General features: G+C 33.9%; 2 non-coding genes across 2 annotated transcripts; both read right to left on the bottom strand.

Moving 5' to 3' along the window:
- Positions 1–414: 414 nt before the first annotated feature.
- LOC122272822 (U5 spliceosomal RNA) lies at positions 415–530 on the bottom strand. The gene has a single exon (XR_006227305.1). It is a non-coding gene; the product is annotated as a U5 spliceosomal RNA (small nuclear RNA).
- A 7,989-nt stretch (positions 531–8,519) lies between these two features.
- Positions 8,520–8,631, bottom strand: LOC122272823 (U5 spliceosomal RNA). The gene has a single exon (XR_006227306.1). It is a non-coding gene; the product is annotated as a U5 spliceosomal RNA (small nuclear RNA).
- Positions 8,632–13,068: the final 4,437 nt, after the last annotated feature.

Raw genomic sequence — 13,068 nt, 5'->3', positions numbered from 1 at the left:
GAAAAACCTTGGAAGAGCTAAAATTGGATTATAATAGTGAGGCTCATGAAGCTCAAATGGTTGATGTGGACTCAGCTTTGGATTTATTCAATGATGGCAGAGAATTGTGATCGTTCCTTGAATAAATGTCCTGGTCCTCGCATCGCACTATCACTAAAGATTTTGTGAATCACCAAAGTGGGCGGATCTTTAATGCGATTCCAGAACCCGAGCGATCTGGTAAAGAAAGAAATTGATGACGAACGAAAGAAATTGATGACACAGACGGATCTCTAACACCATTCATTTTAGATTCTCAACTTTTCCACATGAAACTCAACTCAATCAGGCTGACTCCAAACACATAGAGGATGACCTAGCGATAGATTAAGTAGTTTTCAGAACTTACGCTAGAAATCTATTCTTAATTGTTTAACCCCACATAGTGGGATTCCAAAAAATAGCTTAAGCTCATTAGGAAGCTCCTCTTCACGGTAATCTTTACTAAAAGGCGAAAGAATAGAACGATTGATGAAGAGAAGCCAGAGCGTATTAATTTGTCTTGTTGGGTGCCTGAGGCCGGAACGGGCCTTTACTACCCCTTCATCGTGAGATAGGATCCTTGAGGTGTTTCCTTGTGGTCCTGATAATTGAAAATTAAAAGAAGAAACAAAGTAATTTGGATACTGGATATGTGGAAAATCTCAGTATTTGGCCCGAAGGGCCAACAACTGATTCGTCGATTCTAAGTAGACATATGCTTGGGAATCATATGTTCAAAAAAGTTGAAGTAGTATCTAAAGAAGTTCAGTTCATCATTGGACTGGGCTTCCGTTGTGGTGAGATTGTCCTTATTGAGATGGGGAGGCCCCGTTAAGTAGAGATTGAAGTAGGCTTGTAACTTCTTGGTTTTTTAAGAAGCTTTTGCAGCTCCTTCACAAGTGAAACTAAACGATGAGCTGTAGATGCATGCGAATCCTTGGTCGGTGGTCTTTTTCGACTGGGGCTGGCCTCGCACTCAGTGAAATTTGAGGTGTATTTCCCCTCGCAGTTACAGCATTTGGCGGGAGAAGTTCTATCCTTTTCACATTGGTATGAATAGTGGAAATCTGCACACTTCATACATCTTGACTGGTTTGTGCAGGAACGATGAGTATGGCCGAAGCCCTGGCATCGGAAACACTGTGATGGCCGCCGGCCGCCACGGAACCTCTCGGTGCTTATGGGAATCTGCTTGATACTAGAGATGGAGTAAACTTTCTGCTGATTGGCCAGTGGAGTGATGATGAGGAAAAGGGGAAGGAGCCTATAGGCACCTCCACCCTCTTCTTAAACTGGATAACTCTATGGGAATTGATGTCTAATTTCTCTATTTCTAGAGAAATACCTTCAACTTTGAAATCATCTGGAAGCCCTCGGATGAGAATTTTTGCGGACTTGAGTGGCTGCTCCTTGGGTTCCGATGTTGTGGTTGTAGTGGGCTCGGGCACTGGGAGGGAAACTGGAGTAGAAGTGCTGTTAGTAGTCTTAGAAGTGGTTCCATGGGCTTGCTTCTTCTTTTTTCTCCTCTTGGCCGGTGGTTCTTTATTGTTTTGGATTTGGGGCTCTGTTTTTGAGGCCGAGACCTCTTCACAAGGCTCCAAGTTGTTGTATCTGGTACTGGAACATTCGTTTCAGGAGTAGTTTCTAACTCTAAGGAATCCTTCGTCGTTTCTGGATGGGTTGGCAAGGCTGTTTCCATAGGCGTAATTTCTTTATCAGGTTCCTCTTGGAAATCACATACTTCTTCTGATTTCGAGAGCTCTAATTAGAAATACACAGATGAAAGGTGGCTTGTGTCCCTCTCTTATTTACCATTGCAATGCAGCTTTACTTGACTCAATTTTTCTATCAATGGCGTCTTTAGTGATGCACTGACTAGTAAAATCAGAGCAGAACTCCAAACGCTCTTCGTCTGTTTCCAGCAGTTCAAATTCATCACGGGGAGTGAGTTGCCGCGCAGGCCTTTTGGCTCGCCGCTTCCCACCCCGGGCGAAATGTTGAAAAGACATGGTACGCACAGAGCTATTTCAACACAACCTCACTCTGCAAAGGCTTGAGTCGATTCTTGATTTCCGGTTGGTCTGATCTGGTCCGTGTTAATTTGTGCCTGTTTTAAAAAGATAAAACATTTTGTTTTAAATAAGAACTGGTAACAGAAAATATTATTAAACGAATTTTCACAGAATTTAATGAATACTTAACATTTGATTTCGTTATGCGCGTAACGTCAGTGTAAAAGGACTTCTTCTGTACGTATTGAAATAAATCAACTGTCCTGTTTAAGGATAAATATTGCAGTTTCAATTTGAAGACAACACCTCATCGAGTTTAGAAAAAACGCGTTAATGAAAGTATTACTGTAGATAAAATTTGGAGCTTTTAAAATTATTTTTTCTTTTACTTTTTATTTATTTGAAGAGTTTCTAATTCAACATTTGCTTACCTTTAAAAATGCGCAAAATCTAATGAAAAACGGAAAAAATAGAGAGAATCTTCTTTCTTACTTCATATCCAAGGACATTATTAGACTTCAAATACGAAGTAACAAACATAGAATTGGAATGGGATCTGTAAGAAAAGGAAAAAAATAAGTACAATCCGCGAATTGCATAACTATGCAAAACCCGCTGAAATACAATAAAAAAAAACTTTACTTTTTTGTTGAAGCTTTAGGGGCAATTGGGATAAGGTAAAAGCTATTTCCTTGTCAAAGCTTTTCCAGTAATGTGTGAACGTCTTAAGCTGCATACAATCGTTTATAACTGAAATCAAGAAGTCATAGCTCTTAAATGTTACAAAGTCTAAAAAACTTAAGTTATTAAAACTTTAAAAAATATAACAATCTTTGAACAGTTGTGTGTGACTCGACCAAGAGGATGCTGTAAAATATCCTGACAGAAAGTCCACCAATCACATTCAGCAGCTAGCTACAGAGCTAATGTGTTTATGACTCAGACTCTTTTCCTGTCTAACCGATAAATTAACTCCAAAATAAGGATTTATCTCTTTACTAAAATAGGGACAGTGGGAACGAACAAAAAATCATGCACCCCAAGGAACTACAGTTTGTGGATGTGGTGTGAGCGTCAATCCGCCTAACTCAAGAGCCTGAGTTAGGCGCGATCAGGAAGGATCAGGGGGATCTAATGAAAGAGCCTGAGATCAGGAGAGCCATCGTGATGATCAATGCTTACACCAGTGTCAGGTACGCATGGTGTACTGTCTTGTATTAAAAAAAAAAAANAAAAAAAAAAAAAAAAAGAAAAAAAAAGCAACGAATGTGAAAAAATATTCAAAATTGAGCTTTTTATATATTCGGCATTTTTGTATGATAAGCTACTCTTTATAAAACACTGTTTATTTTCAAATTAAATCTTACTTTAATAGTTATTTGAAATTCTATTTTACCATTCAGAGCATTAGCAGTAGAATAAAGAAAAGATTTGCCAAGCCACTTTTTCAAAGTCAACCAGGAGGCGTGTTCTTTCTTTATTTTTTATTTTATTTATTTATTTTTTAATGCGTGGTAGAGTAATAGTTTTTTTGTTGTTCGAGGCCTTTAAGTACCGTAGGGTCCTTTCAACTCTCCATCATGTGATTCAATCACGATCGTTAGTCGCCTTCTGAAATATTTCTAAGGAACTATCATATTTACCTTGTGAATAAGCAAGTTCTTCGACATTATCCATTATTTCCACTTTTGTAATGTATTTCTTGATAGACTTCAGAAGCCATGTTGTACTCCCGGGATTTGCAAAAGATCTTAGTCTTGCAATAATTAAGTGATAATCATGAATTAAAAGAAGAAATTTAGAGAAAAGATTTAGTACAAAATCCTAAAATAGATGTATGTACGTTGCAATTTCCAGTTTTGAAATACTCTGCAATAACAATATTTTTATTTTTTTTTTTGGAATTCGTAATTTGATAGAAAGGAAAAGCAGCTTGTAACATAAAATTAAACATCGGTATTACAACTGTTTAGAAAGCAATATGTAACTTATGAAATAATGTTATAATTATGTTAGGCATTTCATTCAGCGAAATTAACTCCCCACCTTCATAATGTCATTTTTTTCTTTCTTTCTTTTACAGTTTCATGTTTGGAAATTCTTCGAAAATATTTAGAAAACTATCAGATTTTTTTTAAAAAAGTGTTTGCAATCGTTGTGCAATGAAATTGCTTTTAATCACAATCTTATTTTTAGACATATGCCGGGAAAGTGCTTCAAAATATTTTGAGGTTAGAATTTTTGCGTCTTTCGGCAAGAAGAATTTTATTAAAAATAGTTATTAAATCAAAGTAAAGACAATCCTACCAATAGCAAAACCATCAATGCAAAGGAGTTCGGAATATTTAATTGAATACTAGACGTGCCGGATTTTTCATTCCTTGCTAAAACGATTGTTAAACGAACAGCCATATCACTATCACTAGGTTCAACGACCCAACTAATACTAGGTACAACGACCCAAACTATACTTTAACGCTTAACTAGGTAAGTTAAGCGTTAAAGTACAGTTTGTTACGTCCTGCAGCATACCTCAAATCGAAGAAATTTGTATTTGAAAGCGTACTTACTAGAAGTAAATAAAGTATAATTGAGCACAGAATTTTTAATTGAAAATTCTAATCAAACAGTTTTCTTTTTATTTTAGTGGAGGATAAATTAAATTTTTGAAGTATGGAAGTAGTTTTACTTTTGGATGAACGGAATTTATAAGGCTATAATATAAAAAATAAAATTTTAGGTTTAAAAAAAATTCTTTCCTTCCACTTTTAATCTTTGAACTACTGTTTTTAAAGAAACGCCTATTTTCTATGTAGAAGTAAATCTAGATGATTTATAAATAAGTTTATTCTGAATTAAAATAAGTTAATCAGCGTAATGTTATATTTTTGCGTAAATAAAGCATGCAGAAGAAAGTAGGCGTTAATTTTCCCAGCCTTTAAAGTTTTAAAAATATGACATCATAAGTGGAGAAACAATCTTAATTCAAGAAAATTTTAGCCATTAAGCAACCGATAACAGGTATTCAAAAAGCAAAAAAAAAATGATTTTTCCGCTATCGGGCATTGTTTATTGTATTCCAATAAATTAATTTTACTTTTCGAAAACCCTACCAATATATGTTTTAAATTTTAAAGTATACTAGATTATAAAATTATTATGTGAAATTATCCTGTCGGCTTGTAATGTAAAAACTAAAACTCGGGGAGGTTTACTTCAGTGAAGTTAATTACCCTGGGTAAGAATTTCATTAAACGGAACGAGTAAAAATAACAAGCTTTCCGTGAGGTTTGAAAAGTTAGATGATTGTGTTTTTACCATTAATAAAAGCATTTTAGAATATAAATGAATAGGAACAAAACTCTGAAAGGGTATATAGTCTGTCATGGAGTTAATGGGGCTTTGCTTCTGTTTATTAATGATGACCCACTTTTCTTTTTTTTTTTGTTGTCTTATTGACACTTTTATCTATATTCATCATTCCCCCTTTGTAACACATTGCTTAGATGTTTTTATGATTCTGAAAGAAAGCACAACGTTATAGAAATGGAAATTACCTCAACTCAAAAAGCTGGACCTAGAAATTGGTACATATTATAGTGCACATAGTAATGCATAAAATATTTAAAAAAAATTAACAAGATAATTATGGTGTAACAGAAATTAGCATATGTATAAATGAATAAGTAATATGCTTCAATTTGAAATAGAAAAACTACCTTCAATGTGGAGTAAGATCACCTCTAGCAGCAATTCAGCTATGCTTTCAATTATGCGTCTGTTATAAGTGCGAACCAATGTCTGAAAAACAATTGCAAGCGTGACAAGATTCTGAGGAGGATTGAGAGCAGCAACACATCTTTTAAACCCTTTGACGGTTAAGGAAATGAGCAGTTTTCGTTTCATTAATTCACGCAGTATTACGAGCAAACAGTAGTCGAAAGTGGCAGCCGGTTTCCCCCACCGTTCTTCCGAAAATGTCACCCTTCTCTGGCGATGCCAGCTGCTCCGCTTTCTGGAATTGTTATAATAAAGTGACAGCAAATTATGTAGAAAAATTCGTTTGAGAAGGACAGTTACGTCTAATTTTTAATAACCAGTAGATTGTTGCTTTAACGTTGCATTTTATATGATACTTATAATTTTTGATATTTAGAGGTGAAAAAATTACTTAAAAGGAAAAATACTAAACTGAAAGTAACTTGAATTTCGCTACCACTAGAAAATACTATTTTACAAAGCGGAGCAATTTGGCATCTCTGAATGCCGTAGATAGATAAAATAATAAATGATGATTATTAATTCTAAATTATAAATGATTATAATCAATTATATAAATAATAGTTAATTATAAATATAAGACAAATATTAAATTGAAAGGACTAAATAAATACTACTAATGCAAAACTTTATGAAGCATTTAAATACAGTAATTACCTAAATACTCTGAACAAAGCCTTCACCAGACTCAAAACTTGATAAGCTTTCTGTATCACAATCATAATCATCATCATAATTACCTAACTTTCGTTTTTCGGCCATTTTACTTTACAAACACCCTAAAAAACGTGCCAAAATACGCATAAAAGGAACAAGGTAAAAAAATAATTTCCCCTTCATTATAAAAAGAAATTCATGGAACCCGCACTGCTATCTGCAGGAAGTAAAACTAACTACTTTTCGCGAGTAGGATTCGTTTTTAACATAGTCAATGCAGAATAATAATGGCGAACGAACTTTGCCCCCGAGCGGAACTCGTTTGCGCGCATTATGAAGCACGATTCGATTGCGAGCCGAACTCGTTCATAACCGTCAAAGGGTTGAAGCATACCAAAAATGTCTGATTGTATTCAAGTTCGGTTATAGAGCTGGCCCCTCCATGCGCTGAATTTTTTTTCTACTGCAGAAAACCATTCACGAAGGGAGTTCTGTCCGGTGTTGTGTTCTCATGTATTATCCAATAGTACGAAATTATCATCCATGACAGCAACATAAGAGCGCACATAAATACCAACGAGGTCATCACTTGCGACGTGAGCATTCATTGCGCCTCGGGTTAAGACATGAAGGTCTATGCGCCCAAAGAGACACCGCCCCACACATAGACTCTTTGGTATGCATCCCTTAAACGTAAGTGTGATGGATGATTTTAAGTTTCAGGACCTCTCCAAATCAAACAACGCCTACTACAATCGTTTTGGAGGTTAAACATCACCTACTACGTTTGAAAGCCTCCACACGGTTACTTATAAGTAGTCTGCGCAGACTATTTAAAAAGAGAACCTGTGGTGCGCAAGAAATCAAATTCCATTTTGAAAGTCCTAGTCCTAGAGTTTTAATTTTATTGGGCACCTGGGTCACGAAGAGACCCCTATCCCATTCATCTAGAATTTTTACACTGTTATGGTTGACCATTGAGGTAAGCAGGAAGTGGAGTTGCTTTTGTGAATGTTTCAAGCACTTTGCTTGAATAACTAAAAAGCAATCAAAAACTTAAATGAGCCTACTTGCTCTTCAGTTGTTTTTGAAAGTAATTAAGAGAAATTTATCATACACATTGGAGAATTGAATCTGTAGTGGCTGGCAAGTAAATAAGACAAACCAATAATATTCATAAAATAACCAAATTTATAGACTTATATTTGCTTCCACTTTCTTACTTTTACTAGATTTTTTATTAAATAGCTCTTTCGTAAATTGATTTACCTTCATAGCAGAAATGTTAACTGATCCGGGCACGCCAAAAAAATTGAAAAAACGGTAATTAACTACAAATTAAATTTCGCAAATATTTGAAAATCTGTGCTTGCTATTTTTAAAGGTATAGCATGACTTAATTACTATATAGTCAGAGATGCTAACTGCTCCGGACACGCCAAAATAATTAAAAAAAACGGTAAATAACTTCAAAGTAAAATTTGCAAATACTGGACTATTTTTGCTTGCTTTTTAAAAGGTACAGATTGACATAATTATTATAAAGTGGTGAATTGTATAAGCCTACGAATTATTTAGAAATAGTGGTTGATAAAAATCTACTAAATAGAATTTATTAAACCAAAAATCACAATTGATAAACTACAACTTTAAAATATATATTTGTTGTCCGGAGCAAGTTGGCATCTATATCATAGTTGTCTAATCGGACTACCTATAAAAAACCGTGTGGAGGCTTTCAGTTATAGGTGGCGTTGGGCTAACTCAGGACTTATTTGGGAAGAAAGCAGCGCTTAATTAGTCAGCCGTTCAGTAGACTGCGCCCTCCTTAAACGTTCTCTTCTATGGGTGGTTCGTGTAAACTTAAGCACACATGGTGCTAGCGGTAAAAATTCATCGTAAGATTTCTGGTTTACTATTTCCGATTGATTTTTACACCTCAATTTAAATATTTATAATTAAACCATACTATATAGATCAATGATTTCTAAAAGTGAAACAATTATGTATAACTGAGGCTAATTCAGTAGCGCACATCCTAGGACGTGAAATCTAGTGGGATTACAAATATTAGTTTAGGCTCATTAGGCTGCCCCTCTCCATGGTAGTCTTTAGTAATAGGTGAAAGATTAGCACGATTGATGAAGAGAAGTCTGAGCCAGGGCACTAATTGTGGAAACTAGTAAAAGGTGTACCGGAACCCCTGACCAATAAGGTCACTTTCGTAAATGATACGATTAGAAGCTGAATCAAAGGCTACTTATGCTAAAATTATTTGGGTTAGTAAACTTAATTTTAGGTAGTTAAATAATAATGAGGAAAAAGAATATAGGAAGGACAACACAAAACAGGGACAACACAAATAACTGATAACATGAACAAGCAAATAAAGTCATTAGTCGGTAAGAATTTTCCTTTTCTATAATAATAAACACAAGAGTTGTTAGCGATTAGTAGTATATGTTGGCAGTTGTATTAGGTAGTAATTTAATTCAAAATGAGCCGAAGTAACTCCACGAAGGGTAGAGCCAACCCTAGCAGGTGGAAAAGGGTAATGATGATATAAGAGAGGAGAAGCCAGCCGTTTGGAAGAAAAATTAGCTATACGACTCAAACGATGTGTTGAAGTTTTCTATAGTAGTGGAGGATGGCCTGAGGCTGTCTCCTGCAACTAGGTTCATCTGAGTCGTAGTTATAGGAAGGCCTAATAAGAGGGTTGGAGTATCCCATGCTCGTAAGGAAATACTTAAGAGATCTATTTTTGAATAAGTCAAGAAGGCTAGGCGTACAGGTTTCATTACGGACATTTTTGTTCGTGAAATACCAGGGTGAATTTGAGATATTGCGGAGGGTTTTGCTATAAGCTCCTTGTAATAGTTTCAGTTTTGCCTTTTGCAGCCCTCCACCCAAAGGTGGGTGCTGAACACATAAATAGTGGTGTGAGAAGCATTTTGAAAGTATTTTAAAAGTATGTCTAATGTTTTAAAATTATAAATGTTAAAAATATGTATAATGCTTAAATGTTGTATACATGCTTTAAAAGTATTTTAAAAGTAAAAGTGAAAAGCATTTTAAAAGCATTATAGACAAATTGCTCATCGATAATAATTTGGTTATCATCGCGAAAGTCTCTCATTCTACACAAGATGTCCTCAGCGATTTTGCTTAGTGAGGAGAGTTAATTGATTGGTCGATAGCTGTCCGGTTTTGTTGGGTCTTTTCCTGGCTTTAAGATATGTTCAGTGACTGCTATCTCCCTATCAGTGGGAAAGTATGATAAGCATAGCGCTGAGTCAATAATGCATGCTAAATAGTGAATGTAGTTAAGGGACAGTGCTTTGATTAGTTTATTATTATTATTATCTATACTCAGTCCCTTATTATTCTTAAGTTTCTTGATGGAGTTAATTACATCTCCAAAATGATCAGAGCTGCCAGAAAAAAAATCATTAATACCACCTCTAACCAACCTCTAGTTTAGTAGTATCACTTTCGGGCAGGTCGTTGACTGTTAGATTAAAATTCGGTGTAACGATATTTAACTTATCTTGTAGTTTTAAAATATCTCTGGAATTTTATTCGATACCTAATATCTCTGATAATTGCTCTGTTCACTGCATTGATGTCAAATCATTAAATATTCATAAGAATTCAGTCTTGACTGACCCTGGAGTCGACATGCCTTTCAAATATTCTTTTGGGCGTGAATACATTTTGTTTATTTGTTGAAAACTTATAAATTAAAGGTGAATGATAGTTTGAATTTAATGGATAGTGAATTTCAATATAATGTTAGTAGGAACCACAATGGCTCAGACAATAGAGCGTTCGCCTTCCAATGAGGTGAACCGGGTTAAAATCCCGGCGATGACTTGTCGTTACGAATTCCGTTTCCGGCTTGCACTGACCATAGTGCTGCCGTGAAATATCCTCAGTGGTAGAGGAATCATGGATTAGAGTTTTCTTGCCGCCAATATTTTTATAACACACACACACACACACACACACACACACACACNCACACACATATATATATATATATATATATTTGTGTTATAAAAATATTTTTGCTAAAAATTATTAACTATTATTTATTAATTATTAAATTATTTTCCTAAAACCTATTATTTTTATTTATCAAAAGTAAACAAATATTCTCTTCATTTTTTATTTTGAAATATATTACATTTAACATTACGCGAAAAAAATTGAGAACATGAAACTTCGTTTTTGTGCTTTAAAATAATCCTGAATTATTATTACAAAAAAAAAAACTTTCTAAGGACAACAACAAGAGCCTCTTGATATTTCCTATGTTTAAAAGCATTATATTTAACATTATGAGGAAAAAACAAAACAAAAACTGAAGCATTTAAAGATTTTTTTTTACAGTAAAATTTTCATGTAATTTCTCAAGTAATTTCTCGTTAAAAAAATTTAATAAAACTTTTTTAAAACGTATACAGATATTTTCAGCATTTTTAATGGTTTATTAACTTAGTCTTGTTTTGTCTTTGTAATAACACATAAAACAAAGAATATTGGCTGAAACAACAAATATATTGCCATTTTAACATTCACAACCATCATATGTAGTTAATCTCTTCTCTTAAGTCGAGTCAAATTTCAAAATTGTTCCCTCATCGCAATCCAAAAATTCAGAGAAATTAATTTAGCTGATTTTTAGCAAGAACATTTCTTCAAAAATTTTTTTTATGAAAAATAGTCATCTTGATCTCAATGAGTTTTTATCAGATTTCAATAAGTTATTCGATATTGATATAATCCGTGATAATTCGAATTTCAGCCCAATTACTGCCTTTTTATGCTCAGACTGCATACTATCAAAATACTATTAACTTTATCATAAAACTCTACTGAAGGGGATCTCCCCATTCCAAAGATGATTTTCACTTCAAAACTAAAGATTTACTTCTTTAAGGACTTGATTTGTCGTTACAACATACTACAACTTCAAAGATATTTAGGACCTCCTAGAATACGACAAAACAGAATCGATGAATCGGTTAGTGGCGCTTCGCGCCGAGATAACCCTAATATCCAGCATCAATGAGTTTTTATTTAATACGAAACGTAACGCTTACTTTTTCAAAATACTAAATAATTATACTATGAAACGTAACGCCTACTAATGTTTACTAAATTGCAAAGATCAGTAAATAATTACGCGGTTGAAATTTTTTTTAGTTGCATTTATATAACTTGATCTTAAGTTTGTATTATCGCTTACAACGTCGAATACCTCTTCATGATTGGAAAGTTCTTTTAAACTTGAAAACAGCTCTCCTGAAGTATTATTAACGATGAAGTCCGCCAAAGTGGGCGGATCTCAGCCCAACTTCATGCGATTCCAGATCCCGAGCGATCTGGTAAGGACTTTGAGAAGAGATGAATTGATGTCATCAACACAAGAAATTGATGACACAGACGGATCTCTAACACCATTCATTTTGAATTCTCAACTCTTTTACATGAACATGAAACTCAACTTAATCATTCGCCAACGCGATCAGGCTGACTCCAAACAATCACAAAATAGGGTGACCGAGCGGTAGATTAGTTGTTTAGAACTTTTAAATTAGTCTTGCCTTCCACGCAATGGTGAGAACAGTAGCGCAGAAAGCTTAGGGATATATTTTTTTTTGGATTACCTGGTCATAGACTTTTATAACTTAAAAATTCTAGAAAATATGATGAAATTTCAATTAATTATATACTGGTAGATATTTATAAAAAATTTAAGTTCAGTTTTCATTTTTTTTAATAAGGTAAAATAACAATACAAGGATAACACAATTCGCTGTGTTTAGTGGTGTAGGACTCACTCTGATGGCCAGAATTTTAATAAATTTATGTTATTTCGTAGTACCATTTTAATTGCCTAAATAAAGGTATATCTGCAAAATGCTTTATTATTTCATGAGATATTAACAATTTTAACTGTCTGAATTTTTTTTATTTGAATATTAAATTTTATTCACTTTGCTCACCGTTTAACTTAGGATCGTTATTTACAAATGCAAGCTGTCTGCACTAGGGAGTAAAGCATGGAAGAGAAAGTAGGCGTTACTATCTAATGTATATTAACTTAGCGTGTTGTAGATTAACTCTCAAGGAAATGACCACAAGTGTATATATATTTTAAAGCAGGGGTTTCCAACTTACATTAGGCCGAGGGCCGCAATTAAAAACACCGATCAAATGGCGGGCCACAACTTTATCAAAATTTTATATAGAACTCTTTTATGTTAGAAAGAACATTAAATATTGCTGTCATATTTTTATCAAAGTTTTTTTAATATTAAAAAACAAAATTACCAGCATTACAAATAATGCTTGTTACGTATCATTTTAAATCTTATTTTAAATCAGAAACTTAGGGACAAGATTTTTTTTTATTTTAAATTTAATTCTGCGATAAATTAACATTTTTTTTCGACTTATTAGGAATCATAGCAACAACAAAAAAATTCTCAGGCATCTGAAATTAATTTTTTTTTTCTTCTTTTCCGCTCATGCGATATTCAATTCAAGGAATTTAGATAAAAGATGATATTCATTCCCTCTTTTATGCACT

Source organism: Parasteatoda tepidariorum, chromosome 9, assembly GCF_043381705.1.
Source record: "Parasteatoda tepidariorum isolate YZ-2023 chromosome 9, CAS_Ptep_4.0, whole genome shotgun sequence".
NCBI lineage: Eukaryota > Metazoa > Arthropoda > Arachnida > Araneae > Theridiidae > Parasteatoda > Parasteatoda tepidariorum.
This window is presented reverse-complemented; position numbering and strand designations above follow the sequence as displayed.